The sequence below is a fragment of the Parasteatoda tepidariorum genome, chromosome 1, assembly GCF_043381705.1.
Source record: "Parasteatoda tepidariorum isolate YZ-2023 chromosome 1, CAS_Ptep_4.0, whole genome shotgun sequence".
Classification (NCBI taxonomy): domain Eukaryota; kingdom Metazoa; phylum Arthropoda; class Arachnida; order Araneae; family Theridiidae; genus Parasteatoda; species Parasteatoda tepidariorum.
The window spans coordinates 108794278-108811322 of NC_092204.1; positions in this window are offsets into that span (position 1 = coordinate 108794278).

Genomic DNA, 17045 nt, shown 5'->3' on the forward strand with positions numbered 1-17045 from the left:
TGCCCATAAATTATCTTTTTAAAAAAAGAACTCACACTTTCAGGAACATATTTATTGGCAACAAGTACAGCAATGTTTCAGCTATTTTTCAACATAGCTACCACCGGAATTGAAGCACTTGTCGCATCGTGGGATCAACTTTTGTATCCGTCTGTCGCAGAACTCTGTCGCCTGTGAATGGAACCAGCGTGTGCCGAAGAAACTGACACCCGAACACAAAATTCAACGCTTAGGACTCTGTCGGTACGGAAAGTGATGTGCACGGTGTTCTGGGACAGGAAGGGCATTCTGCTCATTGACTTCCATCCACGTGGAGAAACAGTAAACACTGACCGTTACTGTGAAACACTGCGGAAATTGCGAGGTGTCATTCAAAACAAGAGGCGTGGAATGCTTACTACAGGTGTTGTGCTCCTGCATGACAATGATCTTGCTCTCAGCGATTTTCACGTTTTCTTGCACCTCAAGAAATTCCTGTCCTCCGGTAAGCGTTTTGGCAACGACGAAGAGCTGAAGACGTCTCTTGCACGCTGGAGCCATTCACAGGCGGCGGAGCTCTACTACAGAGGGATAAAAAGTTGATCCCACGATACGACAAGTGTCTCAATTCAGATGGTGGATATGTTGAAAAATAGCTGAAACATTGCTGTACTTGTTGCCAATAAATAGGTTCCTGAAAGTGTGAGTTCTTTTCTTAAAAAAAATAGGGAAACTTATTTTCTGGATGCGCCTTGCATATATGTATGAAAAATATTTTTACACACTTTTGGAAACACTTAATGCTTTTCACGCATGAATATCTTAATTAATAAAAACATGAACGAAAAACATTAATAGATTTTGTAGACACTTTTTTTTTAAATTAGTCAGAGAAAATCATATTTATTAAAATTTTTAACTCGTGAAGTATTTTTTAACATTAATTTGGTTGTTTTTTAACGTTGGACGTCGTTTATATCTGGAATTACAAAGCTGTTTAGTTTTCCCACAATAATCTTTTTAATGTTTTTTTTTGTCCACATAGCCCCACTACTATGGGCTAGTGTAGACAAACTTATTTATTGCAACTCAGAAAGGTATATTTGAAGCCAAAAAGAAACTGATTCTTAAGTAAGCTTTTTTGGAGAAAAAATATTGATATATTGGAACTAAAATACTAGCTTGTAATAATGCATTTATATGTACTAAGAAAACACTTTTTAACACACTACATTTAAAAATCATTATTAGATTTGATTTATTTGATAAATTATTTTGAATTTAAATTTATTATTTCCTCAAAACATCTGACGAGTGAACTTTAAATGCGTATTAAAATGCGACTTTAAATGTGTACTCGACGAAAAATAGGTAGCTATTTCTTCTCTTGAGAATAAAATTTTTTTTTCGGAAAAAGTATAGCTATGCCCATCTTTTTTGTGTTAAAAACTGAATATCAAAGTATTCATATTTATAGGCATCTTCTACCCTACCAACATAAAATACAAGACCTTTTTTTTGTTAAAATATAACCAGCAGAAAATCGTTAATTTTTATGGAGTTGCCGCCTTCAAGAAATTTCGATTTTAATTTTTTAGCAATTGATGATTAATGTTGAAATTATGAGTTTTGTTCTGAGTATCAATCAACATACCTTTTAAATTTTCTTGAAAGTTGATTAATATACAAATCTTGTAAAAGAAGTTTTAGTAAAGATTGAAACTAATAATTGTTAATGTATGTAATTCTACAAAAACATCCTAAATTTGAAAATAAATAGCGCCAAATACAATACATTAATACATTTGTAGCCAAGTCATATTTCTTTCATTGGATATGTGTTTAAAAATGCAACTTTAAATGCGTGCTCCATGAACGTTAGGTAACTATTTCTTCTATTGAGATTATTTTTTTTTGTGGAAAAGTATAGCTATGCCCATTTAGTCTGAAGAACTGAACATTAATGTGTTAATATTTATTAGCATCCTCTACATTACCAACATAAATCATAATACTTTTTTTATAAATTTTTAATTCTGAGGATCATGTATGAAATTCTATAAAAACATCCTAACTTCGAAAATAATTAACGCCAAATATATGTTTGCAGTCAATTCATATTTTTTCCATTGGAAATTGAATCGAGAAAATGTGGACCATATGAGTAAAGTAACACTTCCACCATATGTCTACACTAGCAAGAAACATATGTTTTTTTCAGCCCCTACTGCTGGTTAATTAAAACTATACGGAACAAATTTTAATTTAAAAGTAGGTAAATATAATTATTTACCTACTGAAGACTACTCAAGACAGGCTGTAAATATATTATCAACCTGTCGTGAAATTTTAAAAAAAAATATGTAAATAAAAGAGTAAAGATAAAAATCAAAAGTTACTCTTCTTACTTAAGTTTTTTTTTTCAGAAATATATACTAAAGTAATCACAGTGTGATTATGCCGGGGCACATGGAAGTATACATTAGTGTTGCAAAACTACGATATCTCACAAAAGAAATTTAACCCATAAATTAAATAAAAGTTATTCAAAAGGTATAATCTTGCCCTATTTCCACTCTATTCTCTCTCTTTCCTAAAACTTTAGGTACCAACTTAACTAGTTTATTGTAATTATATATACTAGTGAAATTCGCTTACATTGTTTAATGCGTATATTTTTTTATATAACGTTTAAATTAGTCGAATGTTTGTAAACCAATAATGATTTAAAGTCTATTTGGATACATAAAATTGTCTTATTATTTTTTATAAATGTTAATCCTTTCTAAGAACGAAGTATAATTATAATACTTTCGTTGAAGTTCATTAATTATTCTTTAAAAATTGTTTTTAAAGTAAAAGTTTACAAATATTTTACAGAGTTATGACTCTTAGAAAATAAATCAGGTGAGTTTAAAAATAGCATGCAAACATTTAAATGCTACAAAATTTAGAAGTTTTCAAGAAAAGTTTAGATAAAAGTAATATAGAAAGCACTCTGTGATATTTGAATAAAAAGCTTTTACAATCAATATTTAGAGCTGTTCAGTTTTAAATAAATAAAAATAAACTTAACTATTTGAAACTTGTATGCCTTATGCTAGTAAAAAAGCATACCTTTTATTGTTTGTGATTGTCAATTTTATGTCTTGAAAAACAGAGTCAAAAGAGAATTTATTTCAGTAAATCTCAAGCCTGCATATGTTTTACTTTCTAAAATTTTCTTTCAAAGCACGTGAAAGGAATTTTAAGAAAACCTTGTTTTGATTCAATTCAATTCAAAACAGATTTTACTACCAGACAGTATTTGTTCTGAATAAACTTTAAATGCGTATCCTATACTATAATATTATGTCCTATTCAAAATAAGAAGGAAATAAAATGTAGTTAGTACAGCGGAAAAGACAAGATTAGTTTTTGCATAGTTTCGTCTTTTTTTAATAGAAATATTTTTAATTCAGAAAAGTACTATGCTAGTATAACAGTATACTATACTAGTACTAGTTATACATACTAACAATCTTAATACTACTATAGTCTGGAAATCACTATTTGTTATCACTAGTCAGTAAGGATTTCATAAGTTACAGTCTCTGGCCAAATTATTAGACGCAATATAAATTCTGTGTAAAATTTTAATTATCAGACGATACTATACAGCTTTATTGTTTTTACGAAACTGCACTTGTTTATGTTCTTGCATTAATCGGTTATCATTGTAATGCAATACGTTAAAAATAAATACAAATAAGAAGTATATAAAAAATCTGCAGATAAGAAACCCATTACATGCATGTTTAAACATAAAAGTATTGTATTTGAATTCGTGCAAATCCCGTAATTATTAAAACACTACAGCGCGTCTAATAATTTGGTCTAGTTATTATAATATACTAATATAATACCAGATTTGTATAATATATAGTATAATTTATTCAATCGTCGAATTTAAATTACATATCATTTATTTTAACTAACTGATACTGGAACAGAAACAAGTGCAAACCGGTTTCAGTCGCGTAAAAACAATAAAGCCGTATAGTATCACCTGATAATTAAGATTTTATATAGATTCTTACAGTGCGTCTAATAATTTGGCCTGGGACTGTATGTAGAATGTTCATCTCGTGACAGCAAAACAGTAATATTAGTAATAATTATTCATAGTTGTAACACTAATTAATAATATAAAATAATACTAACGAAAATATAATAATATTAATACTACTCTGGAAATCACCAGACGTAAGTAAGATTGCTTTCAGTGAGATTGAATGCTCATCTCGTGACTGCCAGACAATACCACAAGTAATAATTATTTATATCAGTGTTAATACTATTAAGTATTACTAATAACTACTTTAAGAAGAAAAAGAAAATGTTAATATAAGCTTAAAATGTTTAAAGATAAGGTTATTCATTAATACTGATTAATAAAAATTTCCATCTGCAGTTTTATTTACAAGAAATTATTCATTTTAATATCTTTCAAATTTCAAAATTTGGCACGGTTTCTTACAGTCAATTTTGATCAATGTGTTTTTTTAAACATTTTGTTTAGATATTCAATTTAATTTTAAAATTTTGCATCGCATTAAAAAGCGCAAAACTATTTCTATAATTAAGATTGCAAAATGAATATATGTAAAATTAAAAGAACGTTGCAATATCGCATACGATAAATAAGATATATTTTCGTTATAGTTATGAAGCACCATTTTCCAGTAGCGATGCACAAAAAAGAAGGAGTCAGAAGAAAATAATAGCAAGCTACAAAAAGAATCAAAATGATTGACAGGAAAATGATAATCAATAACAATTTGGATATAAGTGAAAAAAAATTGTGTTAGATATCGAGAAAATCTCATGATGTCAGAAGATGTAGAATTTAAAATAAATTTCACGACATAACAATTGGAAGAATTTTATGCGATATTATTTCTGATTCTTTAATGCAGTTTTACTTTGTTTATACAGATGGAAATTTTAGAGCGAGTAAAACAGCAATTTTGTCCAAATTTTCTAGGAGCTTAAATCTGCGCAAAGTTGAATCACCATACTTCTTAAATTTCATTACATGATACAATTTTTCAACTTGAATGGAAATATCTAACAATTTTAACACCATATAAAAACTTCTGCGAATTGGTTCCGTATTTTGCTTCAGGGTACTGATAATATTTTTCAGAAAACCATTTTTTCCATTACTGTCTGCATCAAAAAGTGTTTCTTTCTTCGTATAAATTCACGTACATTATTAAAATGTGTGATAAATTTTTTAAAAAGAAATTTAAATTCTAAAAATTATAGTAACATTTTAAAAATTAGAATAATTTCAGTACATTTAAACTTCTATATTAATATTTTAATACTATTTTCAGAAAATTCAAAATATTAAATATCAATTTTACAGATTATTACAAATATATTTAAAATACATGTTCTTAGGGGAGTGCAAAAACTGCGCTTTTTGGAAAGGTGCTTTATACTAAACAAGCTATGGCATCCTTATTTAGGGAAGAAAATATAGAAATAATAAATACTTAAATCTTTAGATCGAAAATGACCCTCACAGTTTGCATATAAAGGTTAAAAAAAAATGGAAATTTTTTTATTATAATCTAAACATAAATATTTTTTTAATATAATGCCATTGGCGAGCTTTCTTTTAACACTCTTTTAATACATTTTTAAAACTATTTATATTTTTTTATAAATAATTTGAAATTCCGCTAACAAGGGAAACTAGGGAAGTGTGACTCGCCAATTTTGAAATTTTGAATTGAGATTGCCAATTTTGATTTTTTTTGGTGGGATGTATGACTTATAAGGAATAATTTCAGGAGGCAACATTCGTTTCGGCCCATAGAAGGTCCTGTAAGAGATAAAAAATAATTCAATATATTGAAAATCGGTATTTTATTACTTTAATTCAGTACATTAGTTATTGTAATTATCTCATACTCCAATTAATTTTGTGGCACTTTCATCTACTATATAATGCATATTTATTGTCAAAATTGATTTCGAAAATTTTACCTATTTGTAGTTTTTCAGAAAAACCTGCGAAATTAATTTTAAAAAAAAATTTGACATCAAATTTTTTAAATTTTTTTTTCAAAAAATTTCCAAATTAATTGAAGTACGTAATTACAAATCAATTAACTAATTAATAATTAATTAATTTGCTAATTAGTTTATTAATCATCAAATTAACTAAGTGTAACAACCTATAACTCATCACGAGATGGTGGTTGTAATTGGACTCTTAGGCTAACCTTCCCTTCCTCCTTTACTAAAATAGTGTAATAAAAGTCTATCATGATACATATTACAATTTGAGAACGACGTTCAGCAGAGACAAAAGTAGCTATAAGAAAAAGTTAATGCTTTATCGGCAATGAAGCATTAATGCCAAATTATAATTTCATAACAAGCAACGATCCGCGCTATCCACATTTATCCCACACAAAAGGGAAAAACTATACTAACACTGAATATGCAGCACTGTGCAAAAAAGCTAGAAAGTCAAATTTTGCTAATTTCAAGAAAATGTTGAAGTTGCACACGACCTAAAAACCGATGAAAAATATGAATCAAATACAAAATAGGAGCGTTAAAAGGAAGTACACGGATGGTTTTCGAACAAAAATTAATCATATCTTTATTTTAATAAAAATAATTAATTTGACTTTTTTTTTCACTTACTTACTATTTAAGCTTATGCGCGACTTTAAGATATAACTTTTTTTTTACTATTTTTCTTAAAATAAAGATGCTATAAAGCACATTTTTTGCTATTATAAGTTTCTTTCCGAAATGCTCATTTTAAATTGTATTTAATATCATGTGGCAAATGTTTCATAGATTATCAAACTCATTCATTTCAAATTAATTTCAAATGTAGGTTTTTAAATTGAAATAATCATTTTAGAAATTTTAATTTGGGTAGTAAATAGAATATCGAAACAATTGTAATCCCTTCTGAATGTTTTGACATTCTAACTATAAGGGATTTGTAGTATCATTGTTCATCTTTGTAATTTAAACAAAGATGAAGAAAAATGTAATGACTTAAGCAATAGGAATGCAGATCCTACATTAAGACATTTAAAAGAATGACATTTTTGGTAGGTTTCTCAACTCTGTTGTATTATTTCTTTAAATATGAAATAATTTATAATCTATGTTATCTTTTATTTTCAGGATTATTTATTTAGTCCACAGAAAGGAAATTCAAACTGTTAATAGTGAAGGAAATAGCTTTCTATAATACAATTACTAGTAAATATGTTCTGAAAAATAATTTTAAATTAGAATAATGAGAAAAAGAAAAAAAGAAAGAAAAATTACAAATAAAATTGTTCATTTAATAAATATGCCGCTATTGTTCTATTTCAGTAGCAAGTAATGAGTATTAATAACAAATTAAACAAACAATAACAAACAAACTAATAATAAAAAAAATTTCTATGGATTTTGTTTAAAATTTTTTGGACAAATATTAAATTATTTTTAAGAACTAAACTCCAATGTAGAAACATAATTTAGCATTTTACAAATGTATCTGAAGAAATTTAAAATTACAAGTTTAGCAAATCATATGTTACTAAGGATAATAGATTCTAAGACTTATCATCAATTTATTAAGTTTCAAGTTATTTAATTGTTATTTCAATAATGTTTTGAGAAAACCTAATAACCCTAATTTGCTTTTCACGTTTGTAAATATCCATTAGAGCACATAATTAACTATCTTTTATTTCAAATGTTTCGAAAGTCAAAGATAAGAAATTTAACTTTTGAATGCCATGTATAATGTGAAAATCACATTTATAGAAATTTGAGTTCTTTTCTCAAATCGAACATTTAGCAGTAAGGATCACTTAAAAAACAACTTTTGATAGTCTAGGTTTAATGAATTTGCAATGGCATTGTTTATCATTGTAAGCTGAATAAAGAACTAGAATAAAAGGAATGACTTAAACAATAGAAATCCAGATCTCGCATTGAATGCTCCAAATCAATGATGTGCTCAATCAGCTTTTCAACTCCATTGTTGTAATATTTCTTAAAACTTAAAATAATTTACAATTTATTTTATCTTTTGTATGCAGCACAATTTGTTTAGGTCCTGTTATCGAAATTAATTAAAAGATATTCTAAAGACAAATACAACAAATAGCTCATAATGAAATAAATTACTCATTTCAATAAAATACGTGTTCAATATATTATCATGAAAATTTACGAAGTAGAATGATGCGAAAATGTGTGAATAATATCAAATAGAGAAAATTGCGTATTTTCGCCACAACATCTCCATAATAAGTATCTTAAAAGTATGCAGTATTTTTAATATAAATACCAAAGCATATATAAAATATGTTTAAACATTTAGATAAATAGGTATGATTTTGTAAATTATTTGTTTTGACGACATGATCCAGACAGTAAGCGGAAACGTAACAAAATAAAATAATTCATTAAATGACAGCATTCCTTAGAAAGAAATCTTATTATTTAAGACTGTTTACTATGGTTCTTAGGTCAAATAAAATAATGCTTTTTAGCACATAATATGGAATTAATTACCTTTTCTGAATTTGTAGCAGTTATTCATGTCTTTTACCTTTCGTTAACTTATGTAGTTATAATGAAAATAGTGAAAATGAAAAAAAATGCAAAAATAAATAAAGCCATAGTTGTGAAAGCCATACCACAAAAAGCAATCCATGTTTTTGGTGCGATTTGAAATTATTTTTATCTAAATAGGAGACGGTTTCCTCATTATTTATTTTTTTCTCAAATGTTTAAAAAATTTCAACATATTAACAGACAACTTAATACTGTATTCGTTTTTTTCTGCTACGATGTGTATTGCACAAAAGATGGACCACTCTAAATAACATTTTGATCTATGATCGGATCTTCAGATTCTTAAATTCATTCTTAATGGTTCGAAAGGTGACCTCAAATAATAACTGCAGACGTTAATTTAAATCACAAAAACGTACTTTCCTTGAACAAACATGTTTTTTTTCCCGACAGAGTTTGATTTTTGGCTCACAAAATCTAGGGGTTAATGTGCAATCTAGGGAATACGGTTCAAAGTCTGGACTCCACAACATAAATTTTACTTTTCGCTTATTTTGCTATAACTCGAGAACGTTTTAAGCGAATTAAAAAAAATACTCACAATTATAAGATCCAAATATAATTCTATGCAAATAATAACTTTTAGCCAATATTTATTATTTTATGTAATAATAGTTGAAAAGGTTTTGAATTTTAAGGTAGTAAATTTATACATCATTTTTAAAGAATCTAATTTTACATGGCAAAATACAAAATTTTAGCGAAATTGGTCCAATTATCAAAATTTTAATACATGGCTTTTTCGGACGATGATTGGCCAAATATCCGACTCTGTCAAAAAAATAGTTTGTTTATTCAGAGAAAGTATATTCCATGTCTGATTTCATTGTTTGCATTTTTTAATTGCCATATATGTAGTCACCCCCTTGAGCCATTAAAATTGAGTCGTTGAACTTAAAAATCTGATTATTAGATCAAATGTACAGTGTGGCCCATCTCTTGGGCACAGTATACCATATGGTCATACTATTAATTACAATGTGTTATAAACATTAATCATACTATGCACATTAACAAAATAATGAACAATACTAATTATCGCAACTAAGTCAGAATGAGCCATTTCTTATAAAACTTTAAAAATCTTGAAAACTACAAAATTTCAAATTTGGTATTTTTTCTTTTTACAAAACTTTAACTCTAGATAACTGGAGTTAAATCAGTTTTAATCTGTAACAAATCATTCGACTAAAGGACGACAAATTAAAAACAACTATATTTTATATTCCTTTATTTATTACAAGCAAATTATCGTAACTTGAAAAAAGTATTACAATATACCAAATTAGAAAAATAATAGAAATATTTAAAAAATTATCGTTTGCACGCTTGGTAGACAAAGTGGGCTCTAGGCAAACAGTCTTGTTCTGGACAAACTTGGTGTTAAAAGTGAGTTCTGAACAAACATCCTTGTTGCAGTAGTTGCATACATATTTGGTCATTCTGCGTTTCTTTGATAGACAGAAAGTACAAATTCTGCATTTGTTCGTCTCACCTTTAGTCGTGTCATCTGTGGGCAAAATTTATTCAATGTTTAATTTGAGGGAAATAAATATTTGACTCATAGACGAAAATTTCAGCAAATCTCAAAAAATAGCAAATGTACAGTCATGCTTGTCACCTACTCATGACTTTTCCAGTAATGAAGGTATGTGACGAAATGTGAGAGCAATGAAAAATTTCTTATTCGAAAATTAGTCTGGGGTCGGAAGCCTATTGTACGAATATTTAGTTGTACAGGGTTAAATTTTATTATTTATAACAAAATGTATTTTAATACTAGGGCTAGATTCGTGTTTTAGAACACGAAATGTAGTTTTAGAATTTAAATTAAAAAAAAAAATAAATAAAAAGAAAGACAAAGATTGATGCATTTAAATAGGAAACGAAACTTCACCACTGCTTGCTTTGCTCAGCTTCCACATGATTGCTACACAGTATTCATTATTTTTAATATATATATATATATATATTGTTTGTACATCAAGACTAAAAATTGTTTAAATAATAAATGTTTTTTACACAAATATGGTTTCACAAATTTAGTTACAAACTTTGTTGGGATAAAATTCCAGCAAAAGCATTGAACTGCATCCAATTATTTTCACTAAATGTAATTTTTTTACTTAATTTTTAGATTTGGTTTTTAAGAATCGTTTTGATCCTTTTCGTTGAAGATATTAGTAAGTGGGCAAAATAATAATTCTTAATAAAAAATTATAATTTTATTAATTGCATACCTTGACTGGTCATAATTTTACACAAAGTTTTGTTTATCATTTAATGATAATAAAATGCTTAATACATTTAGATGCTGATTTAAATGTAATCATAAATTGATGTGTAGTAAGGAACAATTATAAGAATTCTTCTTAAAATAGAAACACATTTTTTTTTAAATAATTAAAATGAAAATCGTAAAAGTAGCAGAGAATAATGATAGAGCATAATTAATAAATATTACTGGTAAATACTTATAAGTAAAGGGTATGGAAATACTTCTGGAAAATAATTTTTATGCTGATGATATCCAAAATAAATCTGAAACTTCAAGTGAAAGGAACCGGATCAAAACTTTGGCCAATAAGAATGCATGCACAGGCTTTAATTTTTGTTTAAGTTTTATGCATAAAAATCTATTTAGTTTTAATGAAAAAAATAACAAAATATGTATTATTTATCAAAAAAATATGTTAGTAAGTTAATCTTCTTAAGAAGTGTTAGAAAACAATCACACTGAAATAGAGTTGGGCAAACTTTCCAGAAAAATGCTGAACAAAAGTAAGCTTCATTCTTTTTTCTTTCTTTTCTGATCAGTGTTTTCCTTTCTTCTCTTCTGGTTGAGAAACTTTGAGAACAAAAAAACAGAGATAAGACACTTCTGTCCATTAACTCTATTGAACCACAATATATATATATATATATATATATATATATATATATATATATATATNTTTATATATATATGTATATATATATAGTGAATCTACTAAACATACCATTGAATAATTATAAAAATATCATGCCTTTAAAACTGAATTTTAAGATGATTCTACTTGTTGGCTTACCACTTTTTTGAACTAGTGCATATGTTTTGAAGAGGATTCTTTTTCTAAATCGCATATTCATTATTTTATTTAAAATACATTTAAAATAATTTTGCATTTGAATTTAGCAATAATGACCGTTTTTTAGCTTCAGTTTAATCTACAATAATTAGCATAAAGTCTATTATATAATAAATACGATTCTGCAATCATATTTTGCTTTAATCTTTTCGTGTGATTGGAAGTTCCTGTGCATGTCATCTTCGAGAATGTCCAGCGATGTTGTCTAATATTGCACTTTAAGAGATTGAAATCGTTGGTAATGATCCATGAACATGAAATAACATTTATCAATGCAACTATTATTCTAATATATAATGCATCAACGAATATTGTTAATTTAGTCAAATTCAATTACAATATGGAATTAAATTAAATTGTATAAAGCTTTGTTGCAAAATCATGACTGGATAATAAAGATGTTAGTTGCTAAAACTCCTTTTTTCAATTATGCTGCAATGAATATAGATATCTACAAACCATGCAGATGGATTCGTAGAAACATTATGCAGACGGGATACATACTAAACCAAATTTGTGAAAGATTGCTTACGAAGTATCTGAAAAAAGAATTTAATTAATTTAATATAATAGCCCACATGTTTCACAAATATATTACTTATTTCGCTGTAGTACGGATTGGAAAATATTAGCAGACACAAAGTTTTAAACAAATAAGGACCTAAAAAGTAATTTAGATATTTATGTATACCTATCTCTCATTTGTATAAGATTTAATCACTTATAAATAATCAAATATGATATCAATAGTTCTATCCAGTTGTATTAAATAAGAACAATACGTCGTATGTTTTATGGTTATTAAGATATTAAATACAGATGCACAATAAACCAATAAGTATTTGGGGGCAAAGGAATGTCAACGGATTTGAAATTGTAGTCTGGGATGCTTCTCTTAATAGGCTTTTTGAAAGTTTATTTCACTCTGATTCATGGTAAATTCAGCACCATATTTTTGTATTATGGCATTCATTTGCATATTTTTGCATACATTATTCCGGAGAGTGATCCAAAGTTTGGGCCCCAATGTTAATTTTACTTTGCGCGTATTTCGCCATATCTCGTTGCTCACAAATGTAAAATATGTTTGTCCAAAGATAATTCCACTCAAAAATAAAATTTTAGTAAATATTTTATTTTTTTATTATTTCCTTTAATAATGGCCGAAAAAGTTTTTAATTGTAAGGTATACAGTCCTTTACATCATATAAAAGATTGTACATGGCAAAATCCAAAATTTGAGTGAAATCAGTCAAATAGTTTCTTAAAATTATGTTTTAAAGTCACGAAAATTTGATTTAAGAAACGAAAATTAGATAAATATGAGAAAATTCCAATCCAAAATTTTTCAACTATTAATAAATAAAATTATAAAAAATAATTAGATTGAGTCCTAGAACGTGAAGATCCGAAAAAAAATTTAAATTTTAATCCGTAAATTAAATAATACTTTTAATAATTAAAAGTTATTTAGGGTCATACATAATATTTTTTGCGACCCGTACACCAGGAAAAAAAATGTATTTTCCGATAAAAAGTTTTTTTTTCTTCCGAAATCTGTTAATTTCGTCACACTATACGAAATCAAAAATAAACAAATACACGCTTAAGACGTTATTTTCATAGCCTTAAATGATCTCTATATTTCGGTGAAATCGACAACTTTACAATTTACTCCCCCCCCCCTCCTCATTCTCCTCTATTTTCGAGATAAAGACAATAACAGCTCAATTTTCTCCTGGTGGAGCTGTAAGCGATATGATCATGTTGCGCATAGCCACTTACCATACTTAGAAATAGTACTTAAGTTGAAGTTATTCAAAAATATATAGCGTCCAGAATATCAAACTTAAATTTGCATCATTAAATTTATTCTTAAAAAATGATTTCGAAAATAATACACAATCTCTAAAACTATTTTACTTGATAAAAAAAACTACATTTGCTTCAGAAATACGCAAACTGAAATGTTTCAAGCTTTCAAAAACCGGCTGCCATTTTCAAGATTTGCCAGACTTGAATGAGTAAAACCAAAAGTGATTCGAAATATAAAACATAAAATTGTCAACAAAAAAAGCAAAAATTAAAGTGAGACACAAAAGTGGAAAAACCATAGTGACGAAAAATTAGGGTAAAATTCATTTTCACGAGGAAGGGAGAGGTGACGAGGAACTAATGTAATTAACAAGGGAATCAGCATTCATACAAAAAAAAAGGAAAAGGAAATAAGAATCCAGGTTATCAGAATCCGATGATGACGAACACTGATAACACTGAGGTACATTTATTTTTTGTCCTTTTCGAAATTGAATTTATGCCCAAGATTCCAACTATGTGCAGCATTTGATGATTTCTTGAATTCTTGATAACGGATCCGTTAACAGGAATATAACAGTAAATAAATATCTTATCGCTTACTAGATAAGATATAAAATAATAGTAAGTAATATCTTACTTCTTCATCTTCTTGAGCTTATTTATTCAATCTACAACTATACTTTAAGAGGCACTAAAAGTATAAAGATAAATAAAGATATCTAAGAGCAGAAATTCTGATTCATTTTCTTAGATAACAAAACTAATAGAAAGATTTCTTCTGCAGATATTTCATATGACAACTGCAAATCATCTAAGTTTATACGCTAATTTGTTTTAATTACTCGAGAAATAGTAACAAAGTTGAGAGGATGGCTTAATCATAAATGATGTAACGAATAGTAGTGTCATATTGGAAAAAAATTCTCTCAGCGGAATTGATTTTTCCTTTTAAGTAAGAGAAAAGGGATTTTCGTTGATATATATTTGATGGATACAGTTTATCTCAAGAAGACAGTTTACCTCAGATGGCTTTTTTGTCATAACCGTTCGATCCATCTCAATAATGGATACTTTCTATGGTATATACATTATTTATTAAGAGTTTGCAAACGCGAACACAGTTTACTTCTAAAACTAAAATATTATAAATTATAATTATTATTAGCTTATGATTTTTTTATCATTAAAAATATCGTTTTTATATTGTCGAATTAAGTATGTTGTTGGATTATAAAAGAATTTTTAAGCATTGAATTATTAAACAGTTTAGTGACGTAATAGAGTTTGGAATGTGCACAAAAATGTTGATTAAAGTATTCTGTTGAATGCGTACAAAAAGTATTAAAATTATTCACATTTATTTGAGGATACGCCATTAATTATCGCTAGTAGCTTTAAAAGATTTAATTATAATTGAAATTACTAAGCTTTGACTTCTAAAAGTGACGTGACCATCACATGGTTTTTGAACAGTGGTGGCTAAGGGGGTAGAGCATTTGCCACCCAGAGAGGTGACTCAGGCTCGAATCCCAGGGGAGGCTAGTTGATACGAATTCTGCTCCCGGCTCGCACCTACCATAGTGTGGACGTAAAGTATCCTGAGTGGTAGATGTATTATATGTTAGAATCTGCTTGCAGTCAGGCTAACCTCCACGGTAGCAAAAAGTCTACTGAGATAAATATTGATAGAGCAAACTCAGTATTAGGCCAAATGTTCAACTCCTGTTAAAATATAAAACACATGCTTAATGTTTGCTGTTTCAAAATAAATTCGCTCTTATAAAGCGATAAATATACAATTGAAAATAAGTATCCATTGTCAATAAACGAGGCTAAAAATATTCTTAATTCTTTCGAAATTGAATTAGAAATAAAATGATTATTTTTCAAATGTTTTAAAATTATGCCTTATTTAATCGTTACAATAAGAACAACATTAGATTTCGATTTTTAGGTTTTAGTTATTAAATAGGAAAGAGAATTGTGGAAAGAAAAATTATGTGAATTTTTCACGTTATTATTTGATATGCTAAATTCTGAAAGTGTCCAAATCATTTTACATTTTTAATTACGAAATGTAATTAAACTAAATCAATAATTGAAAGTTCTAAATATTTCTTTAAACTAAGTTTCAAAAACTAAATCATATTGATTAGGAAAAAATGTATTAATTAAATATAATTATTATTTAAAATTATTTTACTAATTTTATTTAAATATAAAATACAAAAAATTAATGCCAAGAGAAGACAACAATTGCTTTCGTTTAAGGCCTGGAATGTAATAAAGCACGAGTTATTTACAGAACTGACTCATCTCGAAACCTAATTAACAAAGTTTTTCAAAGTTTTTATAATATAATTTACATAACTTCCTAAACACATCTAGAAAGTATTTTAAACTAATGTAATATCTTCATTTTAAATGAATATCTGTCTGTTCGTCCCAAATAATTTACTAAAATATTCCTCGAATTGTCGTTGCCTAAAATAGAGCATCATTGGAATAGAGAAAAGGGATTTTCTCTTTGAATTACTGTTACGCCATACACAGTAAATACCATTATTTTATTTTGAAGATATCATCAAGAGCTTCTTGTGTGCTTTATTTAATCAAAAACTGAGTTGTTAATTGCCTGCATTTTTGATCTGATGAATGCGTGTAAATTTAACCAGCACCGTAGCATAGGGGGATAACGTCACCAAATCCTTGTTTTGAAAGCCAATCATCCCTTTATATTGTTTCTAAATAAGCTTTTGGAACATGTTTCTATAAACATAAATGCAACGCGAGATAAGAAGAAGAAACAAAATTGAAGTTACGTCTAAGAGCTATCTCATTACCGTTATGTTTTAAGGACTATCACATCAACGTGGATTTTAAACATTTAAAGTTAGTTGTGATCAATAGTTTCATATAATACAGTGTAGAGTAAACACTTCTTTTGTGAGTTGAGTCATCACCAAAACCTGTTTTCATGATTTTAATAATGCAAACTCACTTTAAAAATAAAAATAATCTAATAATTTACAATACCATGAGTCGATTTGAAGATGGGTTAAAAAAAGATATTTGAAAGTATGGTGCAATACTTGCAAATCTCTTTTTTAGCATTTTTTTAACATTTTAAGTATTGCAAGTACTGGCAATACTTAAAATGCTCTTTCAATTAGTTATTTTAATCAAGAATTACGATTATGGCTTCAAGAAACTTTTACTATTGTAAATAAGTGTTGTTACGCATTTTTTTGGCGATAGTTGCGTTTTTTTTAAATACGTGGTTAAGACAAAAAAAACTTTTTTTTAAAAAGTGTGTATTTTTAAAAATTTAAGGATCAAATGACTTTTGAAGAGCAAGAATATTGTTTCATATTCAGGGATCAGCGTTCAACTTTACAGCAGGGTCAAAACGAGGTAACTACTGTAGGACGCTCAGCATAGAAAAAAAAATATTTACCCCTG